This window comes from Tachysurus fulvidraco, chromosome 12 (genome assembly GCF_022655615.1).
Source record: "Tachysurus fulvidraco isolate hzauxx_2018 chromosome 12, HZAU_PFXX_2.0, whole genome shotgun sequence".
NCBI lineage: Eukaryota > Metazoa > Chordata > Actinopteri > Siluriformes > Bagridae > Tachysurus > Tachysurus fulvidraco.
In genome coordinates, this window is record NC_062529.1 from 22046529 (window position 1) to 22062818 (window position 16290).

A 16290-nucleotide genomic window follows, 5' to 3' on the forward strand; every position below is an offset into this window, starting at 1 on the left:
GAGATTTACCAGCTCCAGTTGCTTCATGAAGTGTTCGGAAATACTAAGAGATAAGAACTACATGTGGTATTTGAGGACAACAAACTCCTCATCAATACAATATTTGTCAGACTGTATACTGAATTAGCATATATCTATAATCACACCCTAAACTTCTAACATTTTGCAGATGTCCTTATCCAGAGTGACAAACAAAAGTGCTTTTAAGTCTCTCTGGTTCACTAGGTTACAGACTTAAGATACCAAATCACTGTTTTTTTTATTTCTTAATTTATTTATATTTTAAAATACACATATACAACAAACAGGGAAGAACGTTCTAGTTTAAGTATTTTGTAAAGAAGTATATATCCAGTGACTCGGCTGTCAGGACCTCTAGGGGAAGTTCATTCCACTGCCTTGGTGCAAGAACAGAGAAGAGTCTTGTAGTATACTTACCTCTTACCCTGAGAGACGGTGGAACCAGTCGAGCAGTGCTGGTAGATCTGAGGGTGCGAGGTGCAGTGTGAGGAGTGATGAGGGCTTTGAGGTAAGAGGGAGATGGTCCGTTTTTGGCTTTATAGGCAAGCATTAGTGAAGCCAGTGGAGGGGTCGCAGCAGCGGGGTGGTGTGAAGAACCTAGGCAGGTTAAAAACAAGCAATGCAGCTGCATTTTGGATCATTTGCAGAGGACGCATTGCGTCCATAGGTAAAACTGCCAGCAGTGTGTTGCAGGAATCCAGTCCTGAGATGACAAGAGACTGAACAAGTACCTGAGCAGGCTGTGTGGACAAAAATGGCCGAATCCTTCTAATGTTATAAAGAAGGAAAAGACATGAGCAACATGCAAGAAAAAGGACAGTTAAGTGACTGGATTCCCAAAGGTTGTGAGCTGTGACTGAAGGGGAGGTCAGATTATTATGCAGGGATATTGCAAGATACTGACCTGTGGATGAATCTCCTGATAATTAGAAGTTAAGTTATACTGGGATTGATGATATGTGAGCCAGACCTGCTGAGATCCGAACAGAAGCTGTGGTATCTGAGGGTGGGAAAGAGAAGATAAGCTGTGTATCATCAGCATATCAGTGTTAAGAAAATATGTGTGAGAAAATAACTTTACCAAGAGAGTGAGTATACAGGGAGAAAAGAAGAGGACAAAGTACTGAGTCATGTGGGACACCAATCGGAGAGACTGCGTGGAGCTGATATCACGCTTTTCCATGTTACCTGATATGAGCAACCTTCCAGGTAGGAAACAAACCATTCCCAATGTGATCCACAAATTCCAAGACTCCTGATGGTGGACAAGATGACCAGATGTTAGGGATCCTTTGATCCAGGTCTCTGATAGCACGAGAAAATCAAAGGTGTAGTGGGAAGCTAAAGCCGAGATAAACTCAGCTTTCCTTACGGCAGACTGGCAATTCCATAGCCCACCTATCACCACTGTTTGAGACTCACACAACAGAGGAAGGTAGAAAAATGGAAATGTGACCTCTGCTATATAGACGAGAGCTTCTGCGACAGTAAGTGGTGACTACAGGATTTTAGGCACATATCTGCCGTCAACCAAGAGTAAGATTTAAAATAGAGTTTGATAGAATATATCAAAACAGAACTAGACACCGTACTGTACGTTACAACATCAGATAATCTCTATAGTAACGGCTTGTTTCAGACGTATAGTGTTGCGTTGTTGATATCTTGAAGTTTTCGCCGAGGAAATATTTTGCATTTTCGGAAGGAGTCTCCAGTGTCAGCACTTTGTAAAAGTCAGACGTTTCCAATAGAAGAAGGAGGATGGGGATGGAGATGGGGGTTAGATGGGAAGCTTTCTTAATAATGTACAGAGATAGAAAAACTGTGATTGGCTGGATTAGGTGCTTCAGAGAACATATATGACATCCTTCACCCTCATTGGTTGGTCGCTGATACGTATGTGATAGTGGAGAGCTTGCTGTTGTGTAGGAACCAATGTTGTGCTAGTTACTAAGAAATAGTAACATTCTGAGAAACTCGTCTCACTCTCAGCTTGACTCGCCATTACTGCCGCACATACTTGAATAAACGGAAACACACCCACAGTGCGGTGTCTTCGTGTTTACTGTGTTTACAGCGGTTGGCATCCACCAATCCTACAATGCGTCGCTGCTGTAAACAGGTTAGTCTGTAGGCTACACTTCAGTCAAAATGAATTCAGCCATATGGTAACGGTAACGGAGTTAATTTATTTAAAAAGTAATGCGTTAGAGTATTAGTTACTGTCAAAAAATTAGTTACTGGTAGGAACTGGCAGATGACCAAACTGAAGAGATGGTGGTAACAGTATCCATGCCTCATGTTGGGTCTCATAACATGCCCCAAGTGATTAATTCAACAACGTTTAAAGAACAAAACTGAGAAACAAAGTACTTCTGAAATATCATTCATTCATTTTACTACCGCTTATCCGAACTTCTCGGGTCACGGGGAGCCTGTGCCTATCTCAGGCATCATCGGGCATCAAGGCAGGATACACACTGGACGGCATGCCAACCCATCGCAGGGCACACACACACTCTCATTCACTCACACACTACGGACAATTTTTCTAGAGATGCCAATCAACCTACCATGCATGTCTTTGGACCTCGGAAGAAACCGGAGTACCTCTGAGGCACGTGGAGAACATGCAAACTCCACACAAACAAGGTGGAGGCGGGAATCGAACACCCAACCCTGGAGGTGTGAGGCAAAAGTGCTAGCCACTAAGCCACCGTGTCCCCTGCTTCTGAAACATCAGGATAAACAAAATGATTAAATACATTTTCTTAAAATAATTAGCCACTTTATTTAACATTTCAGCCTTGACACTCTACGGTGTTTAATGGAAGACTGTAAACAGTCAGAATCAACAAGCATGTAATATAATATTGTACACTAATGTCTTATACCCCCTCTGTTCTTTATTGTGCTTAGTCACTAGATACAGATAAAGCTCAACCTAACAAATGAACAAAGACACGATGAACTAAGTGACCACACAACCACACAATCCTTGAAATGTTCGATACACCACCCGGTTCTGCAACTCAGCACTTTTGCACCGAGGCGTTAATGGACTTTTATCAGGTTGAAGTAGCAAGTCAATGTGTGAGATAACGAAGACAAATGCACATACTGTGGAAAGTCCGGCGAAACAGGGTCCGAAAATACGAAGACGTGACTGCTATTGTTTATAAAGACTTGAAAAATGAATGTTGAACCGGATAAACCAGTGGTGCAGCACTGAGCTGATCTATGAACAGGTCTGAGGAGGATCGTAGATTTATTATTGAGCAGAACAACACCTTCATTTTCTGTTTCCTATAATGAATAAATATGTTGTTTAGACCATCAGTGTTTATGTGTTCACTGAATTAATCAACACCCAGGATGAATCACTCTCACTCTCTCTCTCACTCATTTTCTACCACTTATCCGAACTACTCAAGTCACGGGGAGCCTGTGCCTATCTCAGGCGTCATCGGGCATCAAGGCAGAATACACCCTGAACGGAGTGCCAACCCATCACAGGGCACACACACACTCTCATTCACTCACACACTACGGACAATTTTCCAGAGATGCCAATCAACCTACCATGCATGTCTTTGGGAGGAAACCGGAGTAACCTGAGGAAACCCCCGAGGCACGGGGAGAACATGCAAACTCCACACACACAAGGCAGATTCGGGAATCGAACCCCCAACCCTGGAGGTGTGAGGCAAACGTACTAACTCACTCTTACTAGTCTTATGAATGCAAAAGTGTCTTCATATTATATTAGTAATATTCATTCATTCATTCATTTTCTACCGCTTATCCGAACTCCTCGGGTCACGAGGAGCCAGTGCCTATCTCAGGCGTCATTGGGCATCGAGGCAGGATACACTCTGGACGGAGTGCCAACCCATCGCAGGGCACACACACACTCTCATTCACTCACACACTCACACACTACGGACAATTTTTCTAGACACACATTAGTAATATTAATGGTAATAATATAAGTAAATGTTTTTCTTTTCACCTCTGCATTATTTGACATCTGCATTCCTTTTATCTTACATATAATTCTTTATTTTTAATGAATTTACTTCATTTTTTTATGTACTGAAATTATATATAATACTATAAACAAATCTAAAATATGGTTTATAATCATTTTATGGAATAATCATATAATTTAATTTATTATTATATTTTATACTCTACATTGTACTTCAAATGTTAATAGAAATTAATTATCAATTATTTTTAAATAATAATAATATTAATAATAATTTATGTGAATACTAATTTTAGCATAGTAATTTTACATTATTTAAAGTATGTTTTTTTTAAAAATGCCAACCATGTGAGTATCCCGAGGCATCTAAAGATTGACCAGCTCCAATTGGACTGTGCTTAGTATTTGGACATACTAAGAGGAGATGTGAACTCCATGTGGTCTTTGAGGACAGACTGTCACACTCTATATTTATAATCACACCCTCCGGTGTCACCCTGTTGAGGATGAGGTTCCCTTTGAGTCTGGTTCCAAGGTTTCTTCCTTTACCATCTAAGGGAGTTTTTCCTCCCCACAGTCACCTGAGTCACCTCAGACTTGTTCATTGGGGATAAACACAAACACATTTAAATATCTAATTATAAATCTTAAATTGTTGTATAATTTTAATCTTTATATTAACCTTTTGTTTTATGTTTCTTATTATTTATACAAATAAATTGGAATTGAACTGAATTGAATATTTCTATTTATTAATTATTTAACATTTTCCCGAACCAACCTTATTCCAAATGACAGTAGATGAATAATAAATACAACTTTAACAGTAATACACTAAAAAGTAATTTATATTATGTATTATTTAAAAGACTTGCTTATTTATTTACTGTGTGTTATCTCTTTTATAATCTCATCATGACTTCAAAATACAATTTTCTAATCTCTGTTCACAGCAAATTATTCAGTGCATCCAGGAGAATTATTCTTCAGGTGTTGTCTTAAACCTCAGGGGAAAAAAAACTTCAGTAATATTTTGAATGTATTATACTTTTTTTAACGTGAAGTACAATTTATGCAACTTGACAAGCAAATTTCTTCTATTGATGACTCTTACTTTTGGGATCTTATTACTAAATCAATCACATTATCAAGCACTATATTAATTTAATCAGCTATCACAGTATTTACTACTTCTCAAATCATATACTAATATATAATATATAATAATGTATTGAGGTTCATATCATTTGACTATACATACTGTATATACATTTATACGCACGTGGACAAAATTGTCGGTACCCTTCAGTCAATGAAAGAAAGACTCACAATGGCCACAGAAAAAATCTGACAAACGTAATAATAAATAAAAATTCTATGAATGTTAACCAATGAAAGTCAGACATTGTTTTTCGACCATGCTTCAACGGAATTATTTAAAAAATAAACTCATGGAACAGGCCTAGACATATAAAGAAAAGAACACTGTCCCTACTGTGAAACATGGAGGAGGCTCTGTTATGTTCTGGGGCTGCTTTGCTGCATCTGGCACAGGGGTATTGAACCTGTGCAGAGTACAATGAAATCTGAATACTATCAAGGGATTCTAGAGAAAAATGTGCTGGCCATTGTCAGAAAGCTTGGTCTCAGTCGCAGGTCATGGGTCTTGCAACAGGACAATGACCCAAAACACACAGCTAAAATCACCCAAGAATGGCTAAGAGGAAAACATTGGACTATTCTAAAGTGGCCTTCTATGAGCACGGATCTCAATCCTATTGAGCATCTTTGGAAGGAGCTGAAACATGCCGTCTGGAAAAGACACCCTTCAAACCGGACACAACTGTTTGCTCATGAGGAGTGGGTCAAAATACCTGCTGAGAGGTGCAGGAGTCTCATTTACTGACAATTACAGGAATCGTCTGATTGCAGTGATCGCCTCAAAACGTTGTGCAACAAAATATTAAGTTAGGAGTACCATCATTTTTGTCCAGGCCTGTTCCATCAGTTTATTTATTTTTTTTAATAATTCCGTTGAAGCATGGTTGAAATCAATGTCTGACTTTGGTTAACATTCATAGAATTGTTATCTATTATTACTTTTGTCAGATTCAAGTTTTTTCTGTGACCATTGTGAGCTTTTCTTTTTTTTCAAAAACTTAATAGGATTTGTTCCAGAATTTATTTAAATAATATATTTTTTGAATAATCAACGTTGAAATAAAAAAATAATAATAATAATAATAAAATAAAAAAATGTCCTCTTTGATTTTTGATCCCTTTGATTTTAAAAACTCGAGCATGGTTAAGAGCAAAGCTGCAAATCCCCTCTCTGACTGTCTGATTGTGTTTGATGAGCTTATTGTATATTACAAAGCCTTAATCTCTGTGATTTTTTTTTTCCCCCGAAAGTGAATCATGATCAGAAAAAAATGCTGTAGGGTCATTTTTTATGAATTTGTAATCATAAGAACTGGGTGAGATGTGAGATGTGTATCGTCATAGGTTCAAAAAACGCAATGATAATTTGGGATGTGGAAGTGATTGGAGTCGTAGATGTGTAAAGCAAGAACACTGATGGTAAGTGGGAGGAAAAAAGAGGAAGAGAGTATGTATGTGAGGGAGATACAGAGAAACAGAGATGCTTTAATGGAGGCAGAGAGAGAAAGAGAGACAGAGTGAGAGGGCTGAAAATGATAGACAGATAAAAGAACAAGCGTGGAAGGATTCAGAGAAAATAAATAAATGCAGTACGGTGGATTTAGACTGAAATTCATGCGACCGTATCAGAATAAGCTTCCTATTTAATGTGTGTTTTCAATGTATGTTTGATTGACACTTTGACACAAGAATAACATTGGTGTTTATGGATGGATAAACGCCATGGAGGAATTCAATTTTGTCCATCATATTGAATAAGACGTCCTCATATTGTATAAAAAGAAAAGAAAAGACAGTCTTTACTTCTGTACTTCTGCTCTCCTGACTCACGTTCTGCCATTGTGAAGGGTCCACCTGGATCCTCTAAAGATCTCAACAATAACAGGGTTCACCTGGATGTAGTGGATCATTTCAGAAGGATATTGTAGATTTGGAGCTAAGACGTGTTCCTGTAATTCTAAAAACTTTCCTGTGCTCATCCCAGGGCTCTGATAATCAGAGTAGGTGACTTGAGTCCAAATATTACACCAACATTTACATTATAGTTTAAAGTTACGTTTTGTGTTAAGTGTCTAGCCGACTGACTTTTAAATACCGACAAGTATCGACAAAATAAAAGAAAAAAAAAAAGAATAGAAAATAAGGACTTGATATAGAAGCATTATTTTTATAGCTCATTCATTTATTCATTCATTTTCTACCGCTTATCCGAACTACCTCGGGTCACGGGGAATCTCAGGGGTCATCGGGCATCGAGGCAGGATACACCCTGGACGGAGTGCCAACCCATCGCAGGGCACACACACACACTCATATTTTTACAGCTGTTAAATGCAATTCAATGCAACATAAAAGGAAGTAATAATAATAAAAAAAAAATGGAATAATCTCAATGAATGCACACAGATTTAATCAATTTGAACGTTTTTGAAAACTTGTAATTTCATATTAATGACAGACTAAAGAAGGATTAAATATTTAAATGTAAATAAATAAATAAAGATGAAGAAGAGCAGGCATTTAATTAAGAATGCTGGATAAAATAAGGACAGGAATGCAGTGACACAAATAGAGAACTTTCCAGCCAGCAATCAGTCAACGGACATTGTGCTTTAAATAATAATAATAATAATAATAATAATAATAATAATAATAATAATAATAATAATAATAATAAAAATAAAAATAAATAAATAATAATAATAATAGTAGCAGGTTCCCTGTGATTATTATTATAATAAATAATAATAATAATAATAATAATAATAATAATAATAATAATAATAATAATAATAATAATAATAATCGCAGGTTCCCTGTGATTACAAATTGCTGCTACTTACGAACAAGGCGCTTAATGGTTTAGCTCCCATGTATCTAACTAATTTTCTAACACGTTACAAAACTCAGGACTTCTGGTAGTTCCCAGAATATCTAAGTCTACTAAAGGTGGTAGAGCATTTCTATCTTTGAGGACAACAACCTTCTAATCAATAAACAATCAATGTACTGTATATTTATAATCACACCCTCCGGTGTCACCCAGACGAGGATGAGGTTCACTTTTGAGTCTGGTTCCTCTCAAGGTTTCTTCCTTTACCATCCAAGGGAGTTTTTCCTCCTCACAGTCACCTGAGTCACCTCAGACTTGCTCATTGGGGATACATACAAACACATTTAAATAAATCTAATATTAATCTTAAACTTCTGCATTATATTAATCTTTGTATAATATTAAACATTTCGTATTATCTTTATGTTCTGTAAAGCTGCTTTGAGACAATGTCCTTTGTTAAAAATGCTACACAACTAAATTTGAATTGAAGTGAACTGAATTGAGCTTTGTGATGTACTTGGTGTCCATGTTCACTTTGGTGCAGTATAAACCAAACAGCCACCTGTGTAGGTCGGTCTTGTGCCACTAAAACAGCTCTGATCCGTTGAGGCATGAAGGACTCCACAAGACCTCTGAAGGTGTGTGTTAGTATCTGGCACTAAACCTTGGGCAGAATCTTTAAGTCCTGACCTTTAAGCTAAGAGATGTGGCCGTGGATCAGAAGCATTTATCCAGCACTTCACACAGATCCTCGATCGGATTGAGAGCTGGGGAATTTGCAAACCTGGCAGTGTTGGCTCAAGTGGTTAAGGCTCTGGGTTATTGATAGGAGGATAAGGGTTCAAGCCTCAGTACTGGCAAACTACCAATGTTGGGCCCTTGATCAAGGCCCTTAACACTCACTGCTCTAGTAGTGCTGTATCATGTCTAACCCTAACCTCCAAAATTGGGATATATTTTAGCTGTGTGAGTTTTATCTTTTATTAAGTTTTGTCTGTGTTATAAAATGTTTGCCATTCGCAAATCCGTGACCATGTTCGTGCAAGTAAGAAAATCTGATTTACTGATATTATTGTTTGCCTTAAAAACAAGGTCAAAGGCAAGTATTAACAGAAAGAAAGAAACAGAATGATTAGATAAGAACCCAAAGATGTGTTGTTGTTTTTTTTGCATGCAGGCATTGATACAGAAAAACAAACGCTAAAAGTGAAGGACAAATAAAAAGCAAGTTAAGGAGGCAAGATTCCGAGTCCGTAGTGAGTGAATACTGCAAGCTTAGTATAAAAATGATTAAAAGGAGGACAATTAATCAGCATTAAATGATGAGAAAGGATTGGGTTTGCTTTACTGCCACTGAGAATCACAGATTAAACCTCAACGGGATTATAAAAGCAGTTTAATTCCTCAGTGCATCGCTCGGCATGAGGCACCGAGCAGGAAACCGTCCAATCACATGGACACTCCTTAGATTGGACAGGTGCTTGTTATTAAAAAAATTGGGATGGATTTATATAAAAAAGATTATAACATAAAACCCTAAAATGGCGATTTCTACTATATCAGATGCTTTACATCATGCTAAATATGCAATGCAATATGCAATAAAACCTTTATAAATGTTTCTACAATATAATGCATGTGAATTAAAAATGTTATAAACAATATAGAAATCTGTTTCATCCATACATTTCTGTTGGAGGGTGTTTATGAAGAAACGATGGCGATCGAGCCCTGCTAACACAATCCACACCATGAGTCTGAAGTGAGACTGAAGCTACTACTGATTAGCCACCTGAGAGCGCTAATTAACATAGAGCAACATTCACTTCCAGGCAACACAATCGACAACACTATACAATACTGCAATTCAACTGGCAACTGAGTCGATTAGACGGTACGTAGAAGTCCAAATCCTTACTTAAGTTCTAGCTAGAACAAGTTAGCTACACACTCCCCTACATACTGTACAAGCACCGAAGGCATCGGTGAACTACATCCTTCTGAGCTACAATTTTTCATCACAATGAGTCTAGACACATTTACTGATATGTTTACAGAAACCTTGACTATGAGTCTAAAAAAAGGCTTGAGCTGTGAGTGATAGGGAGATGTGGTTAAGGTGTTGGGCTACCAATCAGAAGGTTGTGAGTTTGATTCCTACGCCGACCAAGCTGCCACTGCTGGGCCCCTGAGCAAAGCCCTTAACCCTCAATTGCTCAGTTGTATTAAAATGAGATAAAATGTAAGTCTCTCTGGATAAGGACGTCTGCTGAATAATGTAAATGAATGAGGAATTGAGAAAATGTCTGACCTCGAGAGCAACAGGATCGATATTTTATTTTGCCTCTATATTACTGTAATGAGTCTGTCTGTGTTTTCCCTGTTTCTGTCTGCTGTCTTGCCCTGCTGTTGATTATTTGCCCTGCCCACTCGTTTGTTACCATGGACACTAATTGTACTCAATCTTTCCCTCAGGTGTGTTGTTTTAGTCTCTCATTGTCTCTGCTTTGTGATTGCTTCCTTTCTAATATATATATACACTGTTTGTTCACTTCCCTTTGGCAAGTCATTATTGTATGTGTTCTGCCTAGTCTTGCCGACCTGTCTGTGTTCCTGTGTCTTGTTTTGTTTATTAAATGTTTAACTACTATTGGTTCCTCACTCGCCTTTATCTCAGCGCACCAGAACGACTTGCTACAGGGAAGTGAACAAACAGTGTATATATATTAGACAGGAACCAATCGCAAAGCAGAGACAATGAGCGCCTAAGACAACACACCTCAGGGAAAGATTGAGTACAATTAGTTTCCATGGTAACAAACGAGTGGGCGGGGCAAACAATCAACAGCAGGGCAAGACAGCAGACAGAAACAGGGAAAAAACAGACAGACTCATTACAATTACAGTATGTCCTAGTAGCTAATTCACAAAGAACTAATTTAAATATTGCTTGTCAGGCTGTAGGTGTGTCCCGTCTGCTGAAATTCTGGCTTAATCACATACAGTAGATAGAAACGTGAACACAGTGTGATACTGAATGATGCTCTTAAAATATACTGCACCTTATAACACCTTGTATTATATTATTAATAAATTATTCTCGAAACAAAAATGAAGGGATTTTCTGAACCACACGAGCCACCGGACTCAAATTATTCTCGGTAATATGTATCTGTAGAAGTAATATGAATATGTAGATGTAGATTCCCTAAAGATCCTGAGGAAATCCCTCAGATACAGAATAATAATATTCATTCTGCATTATGCATGTATTCATTTGTATTGTCTTGGTCATGCTTCAGTCTCAGATCTGGTGTAGTCCTGCAGCTCAAACTAAACAGCAGTAACAGTGACACAATTATACTTAACTCAACCACAGTACAGCTTTTACTCTGATAACTTTTATATAACAGAGTGTGCTGCTATCTGATTCATACCTATTTAGCATTTAGCATTCTCACTCTTCAAGTGAGATTTATCCCAATCGCAGACATTTACATGTATTTATTTGGTAGATATTGTAAGAAATTACAGAAATTGCACCCAAATTCCACTCCAAGGTACACATCTAAAAAGAGCTCATTTCTAAGAAGTATCATAAGCTAATACGTTTAGGACTCTAAACGTATGAACGTGATTCAATTATAAATATGGGGACAGCGGCAGGACATTAGGGATCACCACGAACAAAGTGACCACTTGGTTGATAACAATACCAAGCCAAGGTCTACGTGGCCACGATTACCATTTAAAGTGACCCCTAGGTTGATAACAATTGTAACAATACCAAGACAAGGTGTACGTGACCATGATTAACATTTAAAGACATCAACTAGACAACAAGGTGTAGCCCAGCCATTTGGGAGACATCGTGCCTGAAGAAAGTGAAAAGTGTCGCTCTTGCCGCAATGAGTGACATGGAGATACAGGTAAATCTCAGGATATTCCGACTTCCCAAAGGAAATTGCTAGCACATACTTTTCACCAGACATCATCCCCTTGATCGAAGCACACATACTGTAGCTGGTGCCTTTTTTTTTTTTTTGCAACAGAAATGATTGCAAACTGAACAGATATCAGTCTGTCATCCCTAAGATCCGAGGCAGGAGAATGAGGAATTCAGTTGAGGGTCGCTGCTGAGCACCGAGCACTGAGCATGTGGACAGATGTACAGTATATGGCTGAGGGATCAGCTGACAAAACACTCATGATAAGAACCAAGTGCAAAGCCTAGCAGATTTGGTGCTCTTGTATTCCAAGCTTCAAATAACTCCAGCTTTTCTTGCCTCATATTCCAAGAACCAAGAACTGTCCCTTTGCTAACCGAGTTAGGCTAAAATTCCAGGGTAAGATTGCCTCAAAGAAGGAGGGGGTAAATATAATCAAGATTTTGTCATTCTGCAATCAATAAAATGAACACAAATCAAGCAAGGTCTGTGATACTCAGAGGAGCTTGACATTTTTCAAAGTTACCAGATATACCAAAGATTTTCCGCGGTTTTGGGCCGAGACGCGTCATGTGACATCATCACAGCATGCATTCAGCCAATGCTCTCTTTCACCGAACATGCATGAAATACGAGTACAGCTCTTCACTACTAGGTGTTTAACAGATGAAAACTGTAATTGTGATTTCACCAAAAAAAAAAAGTTCAAAAGTTGCATCTCAAATTTTAAAAAATGCCTCAGCAAAATCAAGCATTTTTGGCCACAACAATCACAAAAAACTGTATCTGGGGCTCTCTTTTGTGTTTAAAGAAACACACCTTCTGTACAAGCAGTTTAAAGACTTCCTTCCAGCAACCAGAAATCACATTAATCACAACTCTTTACCAATTTCTTTTACGTCTGATCGCACTAAAGCTGTAACTGACACATGTTAAAGATCTAGATTTAGAACTAAATGTCTTTACAAAAGAAACAGCAATGTGGCAATGCTACGAGAGAGCTGTTCATCTTGAAGTAAGTGTATTGTTAAAAAACAGTGTGTATGTGTAGTTAGTTTCAAGTTCCTTCATATCTTGACTTCATTTTTGTTTGAGGCCAAAATCCATGTTGAGAACCCAGTGTTGCTGTGGGATTGTGAGATTATTCATAAATTCATTGGCTAGTTATTGAAGTACAGCGCTTTAGATTGCTATCAGCTAATGATCCAGGCTCTTCTTCAGCGTCTCACTTGGGCAATCGTTATCGAGCATGAAGTTATCGGCTGCGGGATTGCAAGAGCAAAGAAAAGAGACAATAAAAGAGAGAGACAGTGAATGAGCGAGAGAGCAAGTGAGTGTGCAAAAGAGAGAGAGAGAGAGAGAGAGAGAGAGAGAGAGAGAGAGAGAGAGAGAGAGAGAGAGAGAGAAGCAGACAGTACAACAGACTTTGCTCTATTAAAGTAAATTAGTTTTTACACAATGCAGTAACTAACTCTAACTTTACAGAGAGGATGAGTGACAAGTCCTTTCCTGAAAACAAGCATCTTATCAACTGATCTGCAAACAGAGTTTTGTGTGTCCTCATTCACACACACACACACACACACACACACACACACACACACACACACACACACACACACACACACACACACACACACACACACGAGTGATCGTTCTCATTGCTCTGTCACTGGATCCAGAGTCACCCAGTGTTCAAAAACACATTTTCTTTTGGAACACCAGCAGTGACGGACAAGCGACATGCTTTTCTTAATTATAGCCGACAGAAAGAAGAAAGGGAGAAGTTATTTAACCCAGCTTCACTTGCACAATGATGATAAAGTGTGGGCTTCTCCCAGTGGTGCTTTGCACCAAAATATCAAACCTGTGTAACACTATTGGACAAAAGGAGCCCGGGGTAAGGGATGTTCTGTCACAGGAAAATAATCAATGATGTATGGAAGCAGCTGAATATAAACCAAAAGGTTATTGTAACGACCGGTAGTTTGCACCCAAATTTTCCTATTACAGCACTTTACAAATCCAAACATTATTAACAATAAGTCATATATATGTGTTTATTGTTACCTTTAACTGTATACGCATGTGAACGTAGTTGTAGGGTTCAAGCCCCAGCACTGCCAATCAGCCAGCATTGGGCCCTTCAGCAAGGCCCTTAACCCTTCTTGCTCCAGGGGTGGTGTATCATGGCTGACCCTGTGCTCTGACCCTAGCCTCTAAACATGGGATATGTAAAAAAAAAAAAAATCCAGAGAAAGTCTGTACTGCCGGGTACAAAGCACTGACACTGGAGACTCCTCCCATATATGTTACATGTGAATGAGCTCTCGTTGTAATGAGCTGTGGACATAATAATGTATGCATTTATATACAGTTGTCATTTAAATGACAGCTGATGAAAACAAAGAGTAGAAATGTATTCCTATAGAAATCCAATAAGAACTTATGATTTTAATACAGAATCGCAGGCGAGATGTGTAACTGCATCGCTGCAGCATTGGATAATCAGTTAAACATTAAACGCTGGAGTTGAGCACACTTAATGAGTTTTTCCCGGTCTAACACACCTACTAAACATACACATTACCTGAACTGAATCAGGCATGGTGGAGTATAGTAAATCATTCATTCACCATCAGTCACAACAGGCACAGGGATTAATATTCTGTATTCATGCATCAAACAGATATGGAGCAAAACATAGCAATAATGTTTACAGGTACTGTATAGAACTTACACAGTAAGGAATTTTAGCTGATTTTTAATTCATCAAATAAAAGTGTTTATGAGTTTGGCACAAGAATGCTTCTCTAACACTTTCCGTAAAGGTCACAGTTCTAATAATGCTCACAAACACATCCATATAATAGATTTTATAATGCACTACACTTTATATCTGTCATTATTGTTATATCAGCGTATATAAATTTGGTCATTCTACATATTCCATGAAAGTGATACAAAGTCTTTTCAAAATTATTATTATTATTATTATTATTATTATTATTATTATTATTAATTTACTTTTTCAATATTTATTTATTTACTCTTTTATATTTATTTATTTATACTTTTTAGATTTATTTTATTATTATTATTATTATTATTATTATTATTATTATTATTATTATTATTATTAGCAGCCCAAATCTATGCTATAGATATGTTAATGTTGAAGGATTTCTGTTAAATTTGGATCTTCCTAAAAACGCAATCTTAGACTAACTGACTCTGTGCATGAAAGGGTTAAAAATTAGGATGTATGTTGATATTATTATTAGGATGTATTTTTAAAATGATGATATTAATGCTACTCTAACTTGGTGACTGGATGAGTTACTGAGGTCAAACCGTTCCATTCAAGTTGGACCGTCAAGCGTACTATAAAAAAATAATGAATCTGAATGAATGAATAAATAATAAAGTCAAATAGTTATTATAATAACTTCTATCTGCTCCTGGCGGGTGGGAAGATAAAGATCTCCACCAGAATCATATGAAATGACAGACCTACCTTCTCGGTTATGCTGCACTTTGAGACCCAGTGATCTACAGCACTTCCTTCCTCACTCCATCAGGTTTAAGCCTCGATCACATTTTACTCTTCACCTGTGAGTCCATTTCAGTGAAATATCCAGATCATCAATCACACTGACGAGTGCTTAAAAAAGTGCTGTGCGTAAACGCCACGCTCCTGCGCCGCACCTCCAAAAAGCGACTTTCAAAGGGATTATTAGCGCTTATAAAGCACAGCAGGAACAAAGTCGTTTTATAGGCGAAAAGACAGAGAGAGAGAGAGAGAGAGAGAGAGAGAGAGAGAGAGAGAGAGAGAGAGAGAGAGAGTGTTTGTGTGTGTTTAGTGTGTGTGTGTGTGTGTGTGTGTGTGTGTGTGTGTGTGTGTGTGAGAGAGAGAGAGAGAGAGAGAGAGAGAGAGTTGTGGTGTGTTTTTTGTTGTTTGTTGTTTGTGTGTTGTGCGGCGCGAGGAGAGCGCGCGCGGGGCGAGCGCTGCCGTGCGAGCGCGAGGCGCGAGAGAGAGAGAGAGAGAGAGAGAGAGAGAGAGAGAGAGAGACACCGTCCCGTCTCGCGCTACCTCAGTAAGTGCCGCGGCTCCGCGGTTGACGGTGCGCGCTCACTCAAAGCCGCTGCGTATCCACACCGGGTCGCGCGCACAGCTCAAGCTAAGCATGAACAGTTACTGGGTTTGCTCAGTTTCATCCTTTTCCCCACTCCCCTTCTCCGCTCTTTGCGTATTTAAGAGATAGAAGTGTAATTTAATGTAGTTTAAGCCCAGCTTAGACAGATGTGTACCAGATGTGTAATTACTCGCAAGC

At 38.3% G+C, this 16290-nt stretch overlaps 1 protein-coding gene across 1 annotated transcript in view; it reads right to left on the reverse strand.

Moving 5' to 3' along the window:
- Nucleotides 1–15782, reverse strand: part of htr1d (5-hydroxytryptamine (serotonin) receptor 1D, G protein-coupled) — a 48630-nt gene extending 32848 nt beyond the window's left edge. The window contains exon 1 of the mRNA XM_027142995.2: nt 15474–15782. The gene's annotated coding sequence lies outside the window, so the exon portion shown is untranslated. The remainder of the gene's footprint in view (nt 1–15473) is intronic.
- Between the last annotated feature and the right edge of the window lie 508 nt (nt 15783–16290).